General features: G+C 46.2%; 1 protein-coding gene across 5 annotated transcripts in view; it reads right to left on the bottom strand.

Annotated features, from left to right (window-relative positions):
* Window positions 1–15,603, bottom strand: part of Wipf1 (WAS/WASL interacting protein family member 1) — a 105,831-nt gene that overhangs the window by 53,620 nt on the left and 36,608 nt on the right. The window contains exon 2 of one of the 5 annotated variants that reach the window (XM_060390443.1): window positions 10,345–10,425. The exons of 2 other annotated variants lie outside the window; for them this stretch is intronic. The gene's annotated coding sequence lies outside the window, so the exon portion shown is untranslated. Of the gene's footprint in view, window positions 1–7,788; window positions 7,934–8,554; window positions 8,780–10,344; window positions 10,426–15,603 lie in introns of those variants that run through there. 2 more of the 5 variants (XM_021649950.2, XM_021649949.2) reach the window with 2 other exon arrangements.

The raw sequence follows: 15,603 nt of genomic DNA, 5'->3' as shown, positions 1-15,603 counted from the left end.
TTCCTCACTGAGGCAATTTTCACGTCAGTAAACAAGACTCACATAGCACCTGCCTTCTGCGCAGGCTAACGGTCTAATGAGATCATGTACAGACAAACTTGACAGTATGAATTTCTAACTTGATCTGTTCCAATGAAGAAATGCCAACAGAAGTTGTTGTACTGTGCTAAGTAAGTATTAATTTAAAATAGTTGGGTTTTGTCCATAAACTGGTTTTCATTTGTTTAGTTGTTTGTTGTTGAGACAAGGTCTGGCTGTGTAGATAAGCTGGCTTCAAACTCACAATCCTTCTGGCATCGCCTCCCAAGTGCTAGAATCATTGGTGTATACACACATATACTGGGCTTCACACAAGCTAGTTAAAAAGCAAAGACAAAAAAGTGACTTTCAAAATGCAAGTTAACAGTTTTTGCATGGACTCAGAACTCAGAGCTTCCCGGATGACATAACACACCTCCCTTTCCGTAGGAAAATAACTTAAGATTATTTCCTTAAATCTTTGAACTGCACAATGTCTGTGATAAATGCAACTCTAATTATCTTTAATATAAGCATTTACATAGATGTTAAAGTCTCAACCTTCTGACATTTCTTTCTATTCTTTCTATTCTGTTCTATTCTGTTCTATTCTGTTCTTTCTCACAACAGCAAAGGACAGCTGAACTTAGTAGTCATTGCTTTTGCCAGTCTTGTTAAAACTCGGACTTTTGTTTCTTAAATCAAGAATGATGCAGTCAGTTGCCGATTAAAGGGTAAATGACAGTGCTTGAGACAAGAAGCATGCCTTCTCCCCACTTACCCCCAAAGAATTCTCTCTGAACTCACTCTCAGAAATCAAGCAAATCACAAGACACTTCGCCAGTCCCCCTCCCCCACCTCTCCAAGTGCTTCCTTGGTTACAGGTTAATTCAGGACCGACACCATCCACTGAGACCACTGAGAAAGATCAGGTTCTTTTAGAGCCCTTTTAGGTCCTGAAAGAACCTAAAGTATGAGCATACATATCCCAGCCTCCACCTGGACCTCAAACAGGTGTGTCAAACCCAATAATCTCTGAACCTTGATGTCTCCCCAATCCTAAATCCATCCCGCCTCCTGCCTTCATTGCCTTTTGATGCCATTTCCATTTTTCATGTGCTTTGGCCAAATTTTAGGAATTTTTCTTGGCTCCTCTCTCCTCCAAGTTTTATTGAACTCAACAGTTCATCATACTGATTTTTTTTTTAAGATTTTAATTTTAATTATGTGTGTAGTGTGAGCATATGCACGTGAGCGCAATGCCCGAGAAGGCCAGACGGGGGCTTTGGGTCCCACATAGTTGGAGTTACAGGCAGCTGTGAGCCACATGACTCCCCATGTGCCAGGAGCAAAACTCAGGTGCTCCCAACTGAGCTCTTTCGTCAGCTGCTCTTATTGTTTCGACCTTCAAAATGTCCAGCCTCTACACCTCCTCGCCCCTGCTGCTGCCACCCTGGCCTGCGGCACCTTCCTCTCTCCCTGGCGTTGCACGCAGAATCCTTAACCTCCTCTTTCTTACTCTTGCACTCCCACTGTCTACTGGGCGGTACGTAAGGCCAGAAGGCTTCCTTCCACCACCCAGAGTTCTCTAAAGTTACTTCTCACTTTGAATGAAGGCAGAGTCCCTTGGCCTGGCAGACCTTCCATACTCTGCTTCCAACAAGGACTTCCTCCTTTACTCTGCCTGAGTCACCCCTGGTGATTCCCTGAGCTTGCAGAGAGGATCCTGCCTCTCTGGCCTATGCTTTCTCCCATGCCGTTTACCTGCACAGCAACCTCTCCTACTCCTCCCAAGTCTGTTCCGTCTTCTCAGGACCATTACCCCATCAACCAACTTAAATCCACAGGCCTACCGCTGTGCCGCTTTCCTTTCTTTTCCTGTTTACTTCTTAGCAGTTACGACTCTCAGCGTTCCAAGAGTGTACATTAAGACAGCTGGGTATGGTGATGCATGCCTGTAATCCCCGTAGAAGAAAGCTGGGGCAGGAAACGGTGAATTTGAGACCAGCCTGGGCTACACAGAGACTTTGTTTCAAAAAACAATGAAAAAAAAAATCATGTAGCATTTCTTCGTTACTTCTTAGTGTTTCTTAGCACTAGAGCATGGTCCACAGCCTTCAACTAGAAGAGAAGGTCTAGATGGAAGGCAATCATAAGAGGAAATGTCAAGAAAGGAAGGAGAGAGTGGGTGAAGAGAAGGAAGGAAAAATGAAAAAAAAAAAAAAAAAAGCAGAAACCAAACATAACTATGCAGTAAAACCCAGGATCTAAAGAGTTTTACCGGCAGAGCCTGCAAGCGTCCTGTTTTCTTTGCTAGCAGGGAAGATGGGGAGCGCTGGCTCCCCAAGCCTGAGGACCCACTTTTAAAATTACAGGTTCTCGCCTGTAATCTCAGTGCCGGCTGCAGAGGCTGAAGACAGAGGACCCTTGCAGCTTCCTGGCCAGCCAGTCTACCTCAGTCTGTGCTGGAGAGCAACCAGGACACCTCCAGCCCTGACCCCGAGCATCTCCCCTTCCTCCCCGCCCCAACACACACACAAACACTGCTCGTAGCATTTTGCTTTATTTATTTTACGTGTATAGGTATCTTTTTTGCCTGCATGTATGTATGTACTCCATTTGTGTACCTGTTGCTGATAGAGGTTAAGAGAGGGCGTTGGATCCCCTGGGACTGGACTTTCCAGACAGTTGTGAACTGGGTGGGTGTTGGTATCGATGTGGGTCCTCTAGAAGAGCAGCTGGTGCTCTCACGCCCCGGGACATCTCTCCAGCTGGCTTGTGATGTTTTAGAGAAGAGCAACAGAGAAGGAAGAATAGCACCAAGAAGAGGCTGCTGCTTGCTCAGGAAGGACCCCGAAGAGTGGCTGTGCTTTTGTCTTTTCTTTTCTTTCTGAGACAAGGTTTCTCTGTGTAGCCCTGGCTGTCCTGGACTCAATTTGTAGACCAGGCTGGCCTTGAACTCACAGAGATCCACCTGCTCCTGCTGGAAGTAAAGGCATGTGCCACCGCGCCCAGCAGGCTGTGCTTTTGGAATGTACACCTTTCCTCTGCAGTTCCTGACCAAGACAGGCCCCAGAAGCTAGGATTTCCCCCAGGCAGGTCATGAAGCATCTTATCTTCCCCAGACTTTTTGTCTTGGAAGAGGCCACACAGGAATTCTACGACTTGCCTCTGCCTTACAGCTGTCAGAAGACCCTCCTCATTCCAGAGGAGTCCCCTACCCCACAGCCTCGAGGAAGGAATGTTGCTTACAAAGGCCAAGAAAGCTGGACAGACAGGTTCATGCTTTCTAGGGTTAGAGACAAGATCTGCGTTGTGAGTGTGAGGAAAGAGACACTTGAGTCCAAATGGGAGCTGGTTTAGAGGCAGATCAGCAACGTCTTCAAATTCACCCCTCACGGAATGGGTCCTGAAGCCCTAGACTCGGGACGGCTAACCCTCGTGAAAATTCACCAGGTGCTGCTGGGCATATGCACACGTACAGTTCTTTCCACCAGCCATGCCTACCGTCCAGATTACCATCTCCTGAGATAATGGAATTTGCTTCAGGCTCCTGAAGGTGGAACCAGCAGCGGGTGGAATCGATGCTGAGGATGACTGGCTCTCCTGAGGACAGCTTCATCCAGGCCAGGAAACCCTGAGACTCACCTACACTTTACAACAGCTTTGGCCTTTTCGATCCACACCTGTGTCCACGAGACTCGGTCTATTTTCCTGCCCTGGGCCCATTGTCAGCTATTCCTCTTCTCCAGGTTGTTGCGCAGAGGCTCTGTCTGGGTAAGATGGATTTGGTTTTGGCCCACAAGATTACCATTGCATCGCTGTCTGCCAGGAGCATGTAGAAGGAAGCAGTAGCAAGCAGAGGTTACTTGGCCAAACCCCTAACCTCTTGATCTACTACTCCCCACTAGGCATGAGTCAGGTTTTTAGATACCACAGAGGCACCTGTACCCAGACTCCAAGTTCCTGGGCACCTCCGCATCAGTCCTTTGTGTAGTGATCAGTGCTGGGATGAGGAGCCTTGTCCTAGGCCTGAACATCATTAAAGAGCTGTTCTAACTTCTGACAAGTCACTTGTTGCCAAATTTAAAAATGGCAAGGTGGGCCACCTCCTAAAGTCTGTTTTTTTTTCTCTCTCTCTCTCTTAAAAAAATTCTATTTTCTATTCGCTTCCTTAAGTTTTAAATAATAACAAGACCATCTGCAAGCCTCTTTCCTAAACTTTCCCCACAGCCAGATGTTCCTGGCATTGAGGAAGGGAAAAATAGTTTTTCAATAACCTGACATTTGTGTCTTTTAGGGCAAATTACCTCTGGCTTTTTCAAGTCCTCTCTTACCACTGTTTCCTTATAAATCTTTAAAAGAAAAAAAATTGAGTAACCTATTCATCCTAGCTGATTCATCCAGATCTATCTTATACTAATTACTTTTTCCAAATTATTTCCCTTGGGCACAGCCTCTCCAACATTTTAATTTTGGTAGCTCTGCTCATCGGCCATTGCTTTGCTTCCCTTTTTACAAGGCAGTTTGTTAAATGTTCTGAGTTGAACAGCTACAAAGGGAAACACACCATCTACACATAAAGGTCCTGTCTTGAGCCTTCAGAAGGCAAAAGGCATGCAGTAGCAAGGGAGGCATTTGGGAGGAAAAAGAAATGGGGAGGAAGGGGTGAGGAGAAGGCAGGAAGACACAGAGCTCTGTGAGAGAGGTTTTGGGAGAAATCCTGGTGGCAGTTCACCAAGTATGTTCGTTTCAGTGAGCTGTGGAATTTGTATTATTTTCCCAGAAGTCCCGCTGTGGGGAGAAGTGGGGGCATCGGTTCTCTTGCCATGACAGCTCCCTCCGCACAGCCTTCTGCATAGTGAGCTGGTGAAGTCCTGGGCAGTGCCTCTGCTGGACCTGGACCTGTACCTCTGAAGTCAGAACCTCCCTACAGACTTCTACTGCCTTTAAGGAAGACCACATCTTCCCACTGCTGGACTGGAGATCAAAGAAGACCCGTAAAAGTACCCACAGAGGAGAGCAGCGTCTGCTGGCAACCTCGCCAAATGAGTCCTTACATACGCGTGTATAGCATCTTAGACTAAGCGAGGTTCAGGCAATTGTAGACTCCAATGTACCATCTAATAATGCTTCAGTTCTTTTGAGACAGAGTCTCACCATGTAGCCTGGGCAGCTGGCCTCAAATTCAGAAATCCACCTGCCTCTGCCTCCCGAGTGCTGGGATTAAAGACATGTGCCGCGATGGCCAGCTCTTCTAATGATTTTTAGCTGAGCAAATAAAATCCCTAAGGGATTTGTTATACACTTACTCACTCTTGCATGCACATACAACCACGAGTGTGTGTGTGTGCGCACACACACACACACACACACACACACCTTACTATAACTCTACAACTCCCTTTTAAGCCACGTTGTGGCTTTGACCTGAGGTGTTCCTCCTTCAGCTCATGCATCAGAAGCCTAGCCCCCAGGGTGGCAGGCCAGAGCTGAAACCGTTGAGATGTGACTGGATTATGGCAGCTCTGACTTCATCAATGGACTAATCCCATGACGGACTCGTAAAAGGTGGCATTATTGGATGCGGTAGACAGTAGGTGTGGGACCTACTTATAGGTATCAGGCCACTAAGATTGGGACCTAGAAAGACATGCTTTATTCCCAGCCTCTTCCTGTCTCTTTCTTTGCTTCCTGGCTACCAAGACGTGAACGTCTTTCCTTTGGCCACTCTCTAACTCCACAGTGGTCCTGTCACAAGTACAGCAGCCAGCCAACTCGAAGGTTGAGATCTTCACAACTGTGAACCGAAATAAATTATTCCCCCATTACACAGCTCATGCCAGAAGTTTTGTCACAGTGTCACAAAGTCTTACTAAACCACAAACTAATGCGTGTTGATGTAAAATACATATGAAACGCAGGGATGAGCACAAGTACAGAGGAACCAAAGTCGCTGCAGATGATATCAAAACAGACGCTCTGATAAGTATCAAGTTAGTTGGTCTCAACGCAGTAACTTTTCATTAGCACCAAGAAATCACAAAATTAGTACGTATATAGCAGGGCCCACTCAAATGGCTGTGGATATTAATTCACGGTGCTACTCTCATATCACATGGAATTCTGGGAAAAAGATGCTGCATGTGTCAAGGTCTTGGGGGAAAGGAAGGTTTTCTTCTTTAGAGAATCTGCTATGTGTCTGTACTGTCTCTCATAAAGTTCAACGTTTTTCTCTCCGGCTTTAAGGTGACACTTCATTCCCTTTTCACCTTCAAGCTGAACTCTGTTTAACTTGGCAGTACTGCCTAACTGAAAATCACTAGTGCTTCTCCGCCCAGCATGACCTGACACTGCTCTCCTGGATCTACCTTTCTTTCAGACCCGGTTCAGCCCGGAGGTCAGGATGATGTGTAAGGAGAACCCTTCATAGACTTTTTCCGGCATCTCAAACACAGTGGAAACAGAAAGCTGGAAAAGAGGCCAAGAAATGCCTAAGGAGAGAAGAAGAAATAGAAACAGCTTTTGGGATGATGCAAACATACACACACATATACAGAGAAAGAGAGAGAGAGAAGACATCAGGCCCACCTGGAAAGCATTGTAGCAGAATAAAACGGCCCTTTCTACTATGAACAACAGATTAGCATAACACAAACCTCCCTGAACAGGGAAGCTCTCTGATGAACTTTGCAAAGCAAAGCAGAACCAGAAGAGGTGCTCCTGCAAGGGACGCCCGTCCATTACTAAGCTGCCAGCCCTCCCCTCACGCTCTAGGGTAGGGTGGGACAGGAGGGCAGCCTGTAGCAGTTCTCATGTCACTGTCTCCGTCAGGCATTCGTGCCAGAGGCTCCAGTGTCGGGGACACCCAGTCTGCCCTGTCCCACCCCCAACACCGCACCCCTGAAATCATGCTCTGCCCCTGTCAGCACCGGGGAATGGTGTCAGGGACGCAGTGAGGCTCAGATCTCAGTGGAGAGAGCCCTCCCTCGGCACCAGCTTCCTCTCTCTCCACTTCCTTGCACAACGAGATAGTAAAAAATGAAAAGTATGCTGCAATCCGAGTACAGAACCAACAGTGAGTTTTTACTTTCATTGCTGTCCTGGTTATTCTGCACTAATGGAATGTAAACAACACGTGAATCCACTCGCCTTTCACCCCTTGTTGTTTTTCAGGACAGACACATTAGGATACCCAAGCTGGACCCAAGAGAGAGAGGAAACAGGAAACTGATTCTAGTCCTCTCTCGTTGTGGCCATTTATTTGTTTATGCATTTGTTTGCTTTTAGACAAGGTCTCTTGTAAGCTTAGGCTGGCTTTGAACTCATTGTGTAACTGAAGACCCTCAGGTCCCGATCCTCTGAGCCTCCACCTCTCAGATGCCGAGATTACAGGCAGAGCATGACCACACCCAGTTTATGTGGTGCTGCCGTTAAAATCAAACCCAGCTTCAGGTACCCAAGACAAGTGCTCTACCTACTGAGCCCCAGCCCCTCACCCCCCCAAAAAAAAAGCAAGACAACCTCCCTGGCTAACTCAAGCTGTTCTAATGCCTTGACCTCCTTCCTCCTCTTGACTCGGACTTGAGACATTTTCCTTTCCAGGTCTGGAAGCAGCCAGGTCGCTGTGTCAGAATTTCTGTTGACTTTGCTGTTGGTGGAAGCATTCCCTCAATGGCCACCAGACGATCAGTTCCGGGCTGCTTAGGTGCTCCGGAGAACTCCTCCCACAACCCTTTGCCCACCTTTCCGGCATGGTATTAGACTCACCAAATCTTCTCTACCGTCAGAAGCACAAGAGAGGGGACGGAAGGCTCTAGTCACCACCGAGCCTCGAGGCTCGTCCAAACCAGCTCAGCTTTAGTCCAGGTTGTGCAGCCTCTCAAACTGAGGACTTCCCCAACTACACCCAGGCTGCCCTGCCCCCTCTTCTCTCCCCAACAGCTCAGTAAGGAGGGGAAGGAAGGAAGAGGGGTGGGCAGAAAGAAACGTATGGGCCCGAAAAGTTATTCTATCATGAAATGCAAGCCAAAAACCTCATAGGTTTATGAGTTGAAAAGTCCATAAAACAGGAAGCTCTTGCACATAGCCTTGAAGCATGTTTTTTTAGCCACAGTATTTCTTTCTCTAACACCTCACAGACGCCCCACACATGTCTGCAAACACAAGTTGATCAAGCCCTGTTTCAGATTTGTGCTAATAAGTTAAAAAAAAAAAAAAAGGAGAAGCGGCTTAGCTGCAATGCACAAAATAACTTACTTAACGAACATCTGAAGTTTATTCTTTTTAAAGGCAGAGATGTTCCAAACAAGGAAGCCAGCGATTCTGAGAATTTCATTTCTCACCGCAGAGGCTCGGGGTTTGTTCCTCTAACAACGTGCGGTCACCAGCTCTGCACAGGCTCTTACACTCAAAGCCGGGGCAGTTTCTTTTCATCACAGACACACTCAAAGTCAGTTCAAGGGAAGTGGGGGTCACCCGGGTGGGTATTTTGGAGTCCCCATGGAGGGAGTGTTAGAAGGAAAAAGACACTAACCTGTGCTGCTTTAGTCCGCCGGGAGGGGGGTGGGGGATCGACTGAGCTCGGCAGTCCTCTCTATCTCCTGGCCAGCTTCCTGTGAGGCCGCATGTGACACTGTGCTTCCTCAGTGCACCTCTGCCTGCCTCTGTGACTGCTCAGAGGCATGTGATACAGTCGGCCAGCTGCTTCTTCACATGGGGGGAGGGGGATGCGCCTACAGAAAAGGCCTTCTCCTTGCAGGGGTTCCCGGGTATTCACAGAGCACACAGGTAGAGAGGAGATGAGGCTGGAGGTAGATGCGGCTTTATGGGACAGAGGTTAACAGGTGAAGAGGGGGTCCGCTGCTCCAGGCTCTCCAGCCCAGAGTTGGGGTTCCACAACCTGATATGACAGCCTGGGGTTTGGACATCCTCCCGAGGTTGGGTCTTTAATATTGATGCCCACCCTGGAGACTTCTAAGAAAGGGCACTTCATGGTGCCGTTCCTAAGACATCGCCACACTTTCCTCTAGGGGATGCAGCACTGCCAGCAGAACAGAACCAGGTCGTGGCTCCCATTTCTGGGTCCTGCTACAACCGTGGCCACTCACTCTGAACTTCCTCAGAGAGGCTCAAGCTCATACGGCCTGTTTAGCAATGAGCTGTCAGACGCTGTGCCCTAATTCTTGGGTTAGGAAACAAAGCCACCGTGCTGTCTGCCTCCCTGGACTAAGTGACTTTGATGCTAGCCTGGCAGCAAAGGAAGAGAGGGTGACTGACTGTGTCCCTCCTGGCCCTGGCCAGGGAACAAGGCTGGCAGAGCCATTTCTGGCTTTCCTGTCCGACCATCCTCTTTCCTCTGATAATCACCCCAGCTCTCAGGAGGGTCCAAACACACAGAAACTTGTGGCTGTAGGAAGTGGTAAATGGGAGGAAAACTATGTCCTAAGACCAGCTGGAATATTCTCCAATTTGTTCAAGTTGGCTCTTCAAAACTAGATGGCTTCTTTTTGTCCACCCCAGCATAATTATTATTTTTTTTTTCAAAAATGCTTTAAAAGGGATTTTTGTTTCTGGATTTCACCAAGGTGACCAGACAAGTGTCAAGTGTCGGAACTTTTTCCCATGTCTTTCCTCAGTGTGGTTTCCACGTGAGCTGTACAGGAAGGAATAAGCCCTGAATGGGTGATGTGGGCAACACTCAGACTCTAGACTCTCACCGCATGATTACAGCCCTGGCTTTGGAGACACAAGTCACTGCTCTCCCGGCTTGACAGCTGACAGCTGGTTTGGGGATTGAATCATTGAACATCTGGATTAGCCAGCTGAGCCAAGATGGCTGTCCACAGACATGGCATTAGCTCTAGAATACAAATAATGGTAAACCTTCACCATCTTGGAATCAGACACTGCCAAGAACTTTGTGGGTGAAGAACAGGTAAGGGCTCTCTGTGAACACGTGACAGAGTTTAGATAATCACATACTGACTTCAGTGTCTGTTTCCCACTAAGTGGGTCTGTACGTTCTTTTTGTTTTGTTGTTGTTATTTGTTTGTTTTCAGATTTTTAATTTTTTTTTTACTTATTACAATTTATTCACTTTTTATCCCAGCTGTAGCCCCCTCCTTCATCCCTTCCCAATCCCACTCTCCCTCCCTCCCTCATCTTTCCCATGCCCCTCCCCTAGCCCACTGATAGGGGAGGTCCTCCTTCTCCCCTTCCATCTGACCCTAGCCTATCAGGTCTCATCAGGACTGGCTGCATTGTCCTCCTCTGTGGCCTGGTAAGGCTGCCCACCCTCAGGGGGAAGGGTCTATATGTTCTTACGTGCTGTGGTGTGGGGGATCAGTAAAGGTCTTCAAACACCTAACTTGGCTTCTCTAGCGGATGCTTCTTCTGTCTTTAAATCTTAAATTAAAAAAAAAAAAAAAAAGATTTAATTAAAAATTTTTAAGATGTAATTTTTTCCATTTCCGTGTGTGTGCAGTGTGTGTGCGCGCATGCGTGTATGTGTGTTTGTGTGTGTTTGTGTGTGTATGTTTTCATGTGTATGGGCACACGTGTGCAGGGTGCACATGGATGTGTGTCCAATGCATGTGGAGGTGCAGGGTTGATACTGGGGAGGATCCTCAACTGCTCCTCCACCTCGCTCATTGAGGAAGGGTCTCTCAATCGAGCCCAGAGCTCGCCAACATGACTGATGTCGCTGACCGGATGGCTCTGAGGAGCCCTTCCGTGGCTGGAACTACAAGTCACTGCCATGCACAGCAAGCGCTTACACGGCTTCTGGGACATACAAATCTCTGCCCTCACACTTGTGTGCTAAGGGTTTTAACTGGTGAGCTCTCTCCCTGACCTGGCAATCTTTAGGATTTTATTTGTTTATTTTGTTTTGTTTGTTCTTTCGAGACAGGGTTTCTCTGTGTAGCCCTGGCTGTCCTAGAGCTCAGTCTGTAGAACAGGCTGGTCTTGAACGCACAGATCCCAGGGCCTCTGCCTCCCCAGTGCTGGGGCTGAAGGTGTGCACCACCACCGCCTGGCAGAATAGTATGTTTTGGAGCAGTCGAAAGCTATAGAAAATTTGAGATAGCACAGAGAGCCCAAATATTCTACACCTACTTACTTCTATCACTAACATTTACATGTCAATAGGATATGTAAGTAATATCAGTAATTCAATATGAAACACTTAGTCCATAGCTGATATTTTCTGGGACAAAGAAAAGTACACTAAAAACTAAGAAAGTATCTTACATTTGATGGTGTCTTGGGGCAAGGGAAACAGGGGTTCATTAACTCTTGTTGGGACCAATGAACATCAATTAACTATCTTCCCTTATTTCCTCCCAACTGAACAAGGATTTTATTTAAGTAGTTAGGCATATAGTGTCTATAGATTTTGTTTGTTCGTTTTTTATTTTATTTTTATTAATTACAGTTTATTCACTTTGTATCCCAGCTATAGCCCCCTCCTCCCTCCCCTCCTAATCCCATCTTCCCTCCCTCTTCTCCTCCCATGCCCCTCCCCAAGTCCAATGATAGGGGCAGTGTTCCTCCCCTTCCATCTGACCCTAGCCTATCAGGTTTCATCAGGACTGGCTTCTTTGTCTTCCTCTGTGGACTGGTAAGGCCGCTACCCTGCTCAGGTGGAGGTGATCAAAGAGCCAGCCAATGAGCTGCCATGGGCTACATCTGTGCAGGAGTTCTAGGTTATCTCCATACCTGGTCTTTTTGGCGTATCAGTCTCAGAAAAGACCCTTGTGCCCAGATTTTTTGGTTCTGTTCCTCTCCTTATGGAGCTCCTATTCTCTCCAGGTCTTTCTATTTCCCCCTTCTTTCATAAGATTCCCTGCATTGGAGCTCCTATTCCCTCCAGGTCTTTCTATTTCCCCCTTCTTTCATAAGACTCCCTGCATTCTGCAAAAAGTTTGGCTATGAATCTCAGCATATGTTTTGATACCCTGCAGGGTAGAGTCTCTCAGAGGCCCTCTGTGATAGGTTCCTGTCCTGTTCCCTGTTTTTTCTCTCTAATGATGTCCATCTCATTTGCCTTTCTGAATGAAGATTGAGCATCTTACCAGAGTCCTCCTTTTTTATTAGCTTCCTGAGGTGTACACATTTCAGTATGATTATCCTATGTCATATGTCTAATATAATATATGAGTATATACCATGTGTGTCTTTCTGTTTCTGGGATACCTCACTCTACCCCTCCCCCTCCTAATCTGGGTTCAGAACTGGGTGTAAATTCGTGATTTGAGGGAAATAGATGGTATCTAGTAGTAGTTAAAATTCCTGCATTTAAAATCCATCTATTTCCCTCAAATCACAAAATTCACACCCAGTTCTGAACACAGATGATTAGAAGGGGGGGGGAGGTGGACGTTAAATTCTTTTTAGAATTTGCTTTCTGACTCCTTTAGTGATTGCTTCTTCACTCCATGCCTGAGGAGCTAGTGGGCACTGCCACAGGCTTGGAGAAGTCCAGCACGGTGGACCAGGAGCATGTGCCCCTCAGCAGGCCGCCAGCCGTGGGGACAGCGGTGGGGGTGGGGGTTCTTGCATCTGCTTCTCCACTGAGGGTGGCAGGCACGTGCAGATTGGCAGAGCCTACGGTTCCTTTCTCCGTGGCCAGAACCGCTTTTTATTTGGGAGCATCAGGCTTTTCCTTATAGAGCAGAGACTAAATTAACCATTCGCCATTGCCATATTTCCCCAATGGATACAGACAAAATGCTCAACCTTGTCCTCTAGGTAGGCAGAACCTGGATAGTATAACATCACTGTTTGTCTCATCCCCAAGTAAAAAGTGCTAACGTATTGATGGTGCCCTAATCATCTCACAGGTACACAGAAGAGGCGGCTACGCTGGCTGTCTCCATCAGTCATTGACCTTGGAGACACCCAGCTAAGTGCTTTACATATAGATGTTAATTCTCGTCGAAATGCTCTGAGTTAGCTGGGATCATCTCCACTCTACATATAAGAAAGCAAACTTAGACTCACCAAACTGCCCAGCTTCTCCCAAGGAGTTTGACACCAACTTGTAAGCTCAGCGCTATCTGACCATGAGGGAAATGCAAATCAAAACCACAGTGCAATATCATCTCACTCCAGTTAGAATGTCTATTGTCTCACAAACAAGCAAACGAAAATAACAAATGCTGGCTGAGGATGCCAAGAAGGACAACTTTCATACGACATTAGTGGGCATGAAAATTAGTGCAACCATAATGCAAAGCGCAATGGAGTTTCCTCAAAAAAGCTAAAAATGAAACTCCCGATAAGATCCAGCATTCCCATTGCTGTGGAAAGGAAAGGTGTGTTGTTGAGGACAGAACTCCTGCCCACGCTTGTCACAGCTCGCCTCACAGCAGTCATCGAGGCCGTCCACCCACAGAAGGCAATGTGGACACACCACTGCTCAGCCACAGTAAAGAAGGAAGTCTTGACACCTGCTGCAGGGTGCCTGGAACCGGAGAACCTCAGGTGAGCTGAAGTAATGCAGGCACTGGAGGACGGAAGGCAAACTTTCTCAGGTGTAAAAGAGTTGGCTGAGAGATGAAGAAAACGAAATGGCGCTTTCGGAGGCTGGGAAGGGCAATAGAAGGGGGAGAAAGAAGATGGCCAACAGATACGGGGTGCCTCTGGATGGGAGGAGTGAGTTCAAATGTCCTCTGGCACAGCCAGGTAACTGTGGCTAACAGCAAATAATTGTGTATTTTCAAAGCAGAGAGCAATTGAAAGAATTTTTCTTGTTCAAAACACAAAGAAAGGAGAAATGTGGCAGATGATACACCGACTGCCTTGGCCCTATCCTTTCAACATTATATACATGTGTTAAGCCATTGAATGTAGTCATAAATATGTCCAATTTCATGTGTCATAAGTAAAAATAAGTTTTAAATTCTCTCACACACAAAAGTACCCAAAAGTTTCAGTACTTCTCTGTTGCTACCTGTGGTCAACTCATGTCTCATTTTCTTCCTTTTTGTGGTCAGCTAAACAAATTAAATTTTTTTATATCAATTACATTTTATTCACTTTCTATCCCAGCTGTGGCCCCTTCCCTCATCTTCTCCAGATCCTGCCCTTCCTTTTCTCCCCCCATGCCCCTTCCCCAGTCCACTGATAGGGGAGGTCCTCCTTCCCTTCCATCTGACCCTAGCCTATCAGGTCTCATCAGGACTGGCTGCACTGTCTTCCTCTGTGGCTGCCCCCCCCCACCACACACACACACACACACACTCAGGGGGAGATAATCAAATAGCCAGCCACTGAGTTCATGTCAGAGACAGCTCCTGTTCCCCTTACTAGGAACACACTTGGAGACTGAGCTGCCATTCTGTGCAGGAATTCTAGGTTATCTCCATGCATGGTCCTTGTTTGGAGTTATCAGTCTCAGAAAAGACCCCTGGGCCCAGATTTTTGGTTCTGTTGCTCTCCTTGTGGAGCTCCAGTCCCCTCCAGGTCTTTCTATCTCCCCCTTCTTTCATAAATTCCCTGCACTCTGCAAAAAGTTTGGCTATGAATCTCAACATCTGCTTTAATACCCTGCTGGGTAGAGTCTTTCAGAGGCCCTCTGTGGTATGCTCCTGTCTTGTTCCCTGTTTTTTCCATCTTCCAAGGTCTATCCCGTTTGTCTTTCTGAATGAGGATTGAGCCACTTTGGAAATAAATTTGCTGCTTTCTCGGACAATTAGGAATTGTGCTACCTCAAGATCTAGCTATTCCACTCCTAGGCATATATCCAAAATATGTTCAAGTACACAACAAGGACATTTGCTCAACCATGTTGGTAGCAGTTTTATTCGTAATAGTCAGTCTGGAAACAACAAAGATGTTCCTCAATTGAGGAATGGATACAGAAATTGTGGTACTTTTACACAATGGAATACTACTCAGCAATTAAAAATAAGAAAATCATGAAATTTGCAGGCAAATGATGGGAACTAGAAAAGATCACCCTGAGTGAGGTATTCCAGAAGCAGAAAGAGAGGGGCAGGAGATGTGGCTCAGTAGCAGGGTACTTGCTTAGGATGCTCAAGGCTTCAAGTTCAAGGCCCAGCACTGAAAAAAACAAAACAAAACAAACAAAACAGAAGCAGAAACACACACATGGTATATACTCACTTATAAGTGGATATTAGACATATAACATAGGATAATCATACTAAAATCTGTACACTCAAAGAAGCGAAGCAAGGAGGAGGATCTTGGGTAAACAAAGGCTTTTAAAACAGCACTTAATCCAAGTTAATCTACAAATAACCTTGTTTCTATTTGGTTAATAGTAAGTCTGATGTCACTCAAAGACTCTATTATATATCTTTTTTTCACTGAACCAATTCTGAAAGGATTTTGTTAAATTTTCCTAAAATAATTAAGAGAAAGCTTATTTGTGTTTTTACACTTTAGTTTTATTTCGTGTGTTTCTATTATTTTAAATGCACTAACGGATTTTGCTTAATCTAATTAAATGATAAGACAGACATTCACATTACACTTGTACTGGGGTTTATACTCTTGTTTCTTTATGACTGCTTACACTTTTTATATTCAATGTTAATATTTTAATATTAATAT

This window comes from Meriones unguiculatus, chromosome 8, assembly GCF_030254825.1.
Source record: "Meriones unguiculatus strain TT.TT164.6M chromosome 8, Bangor_MerUng_6.1, whole genome shotgun sequence".
NCBI lineage: Eukaryota > Metazoa > Chordata > Mammalia > Rodentia > Muridae > Meriones > Meriones unguiculatus.
The sequence above is the reverse complement of the archived record's forward strand: the minus strand, read 5'-3'. Positions and strand labels throughout refer to the sequence as shown.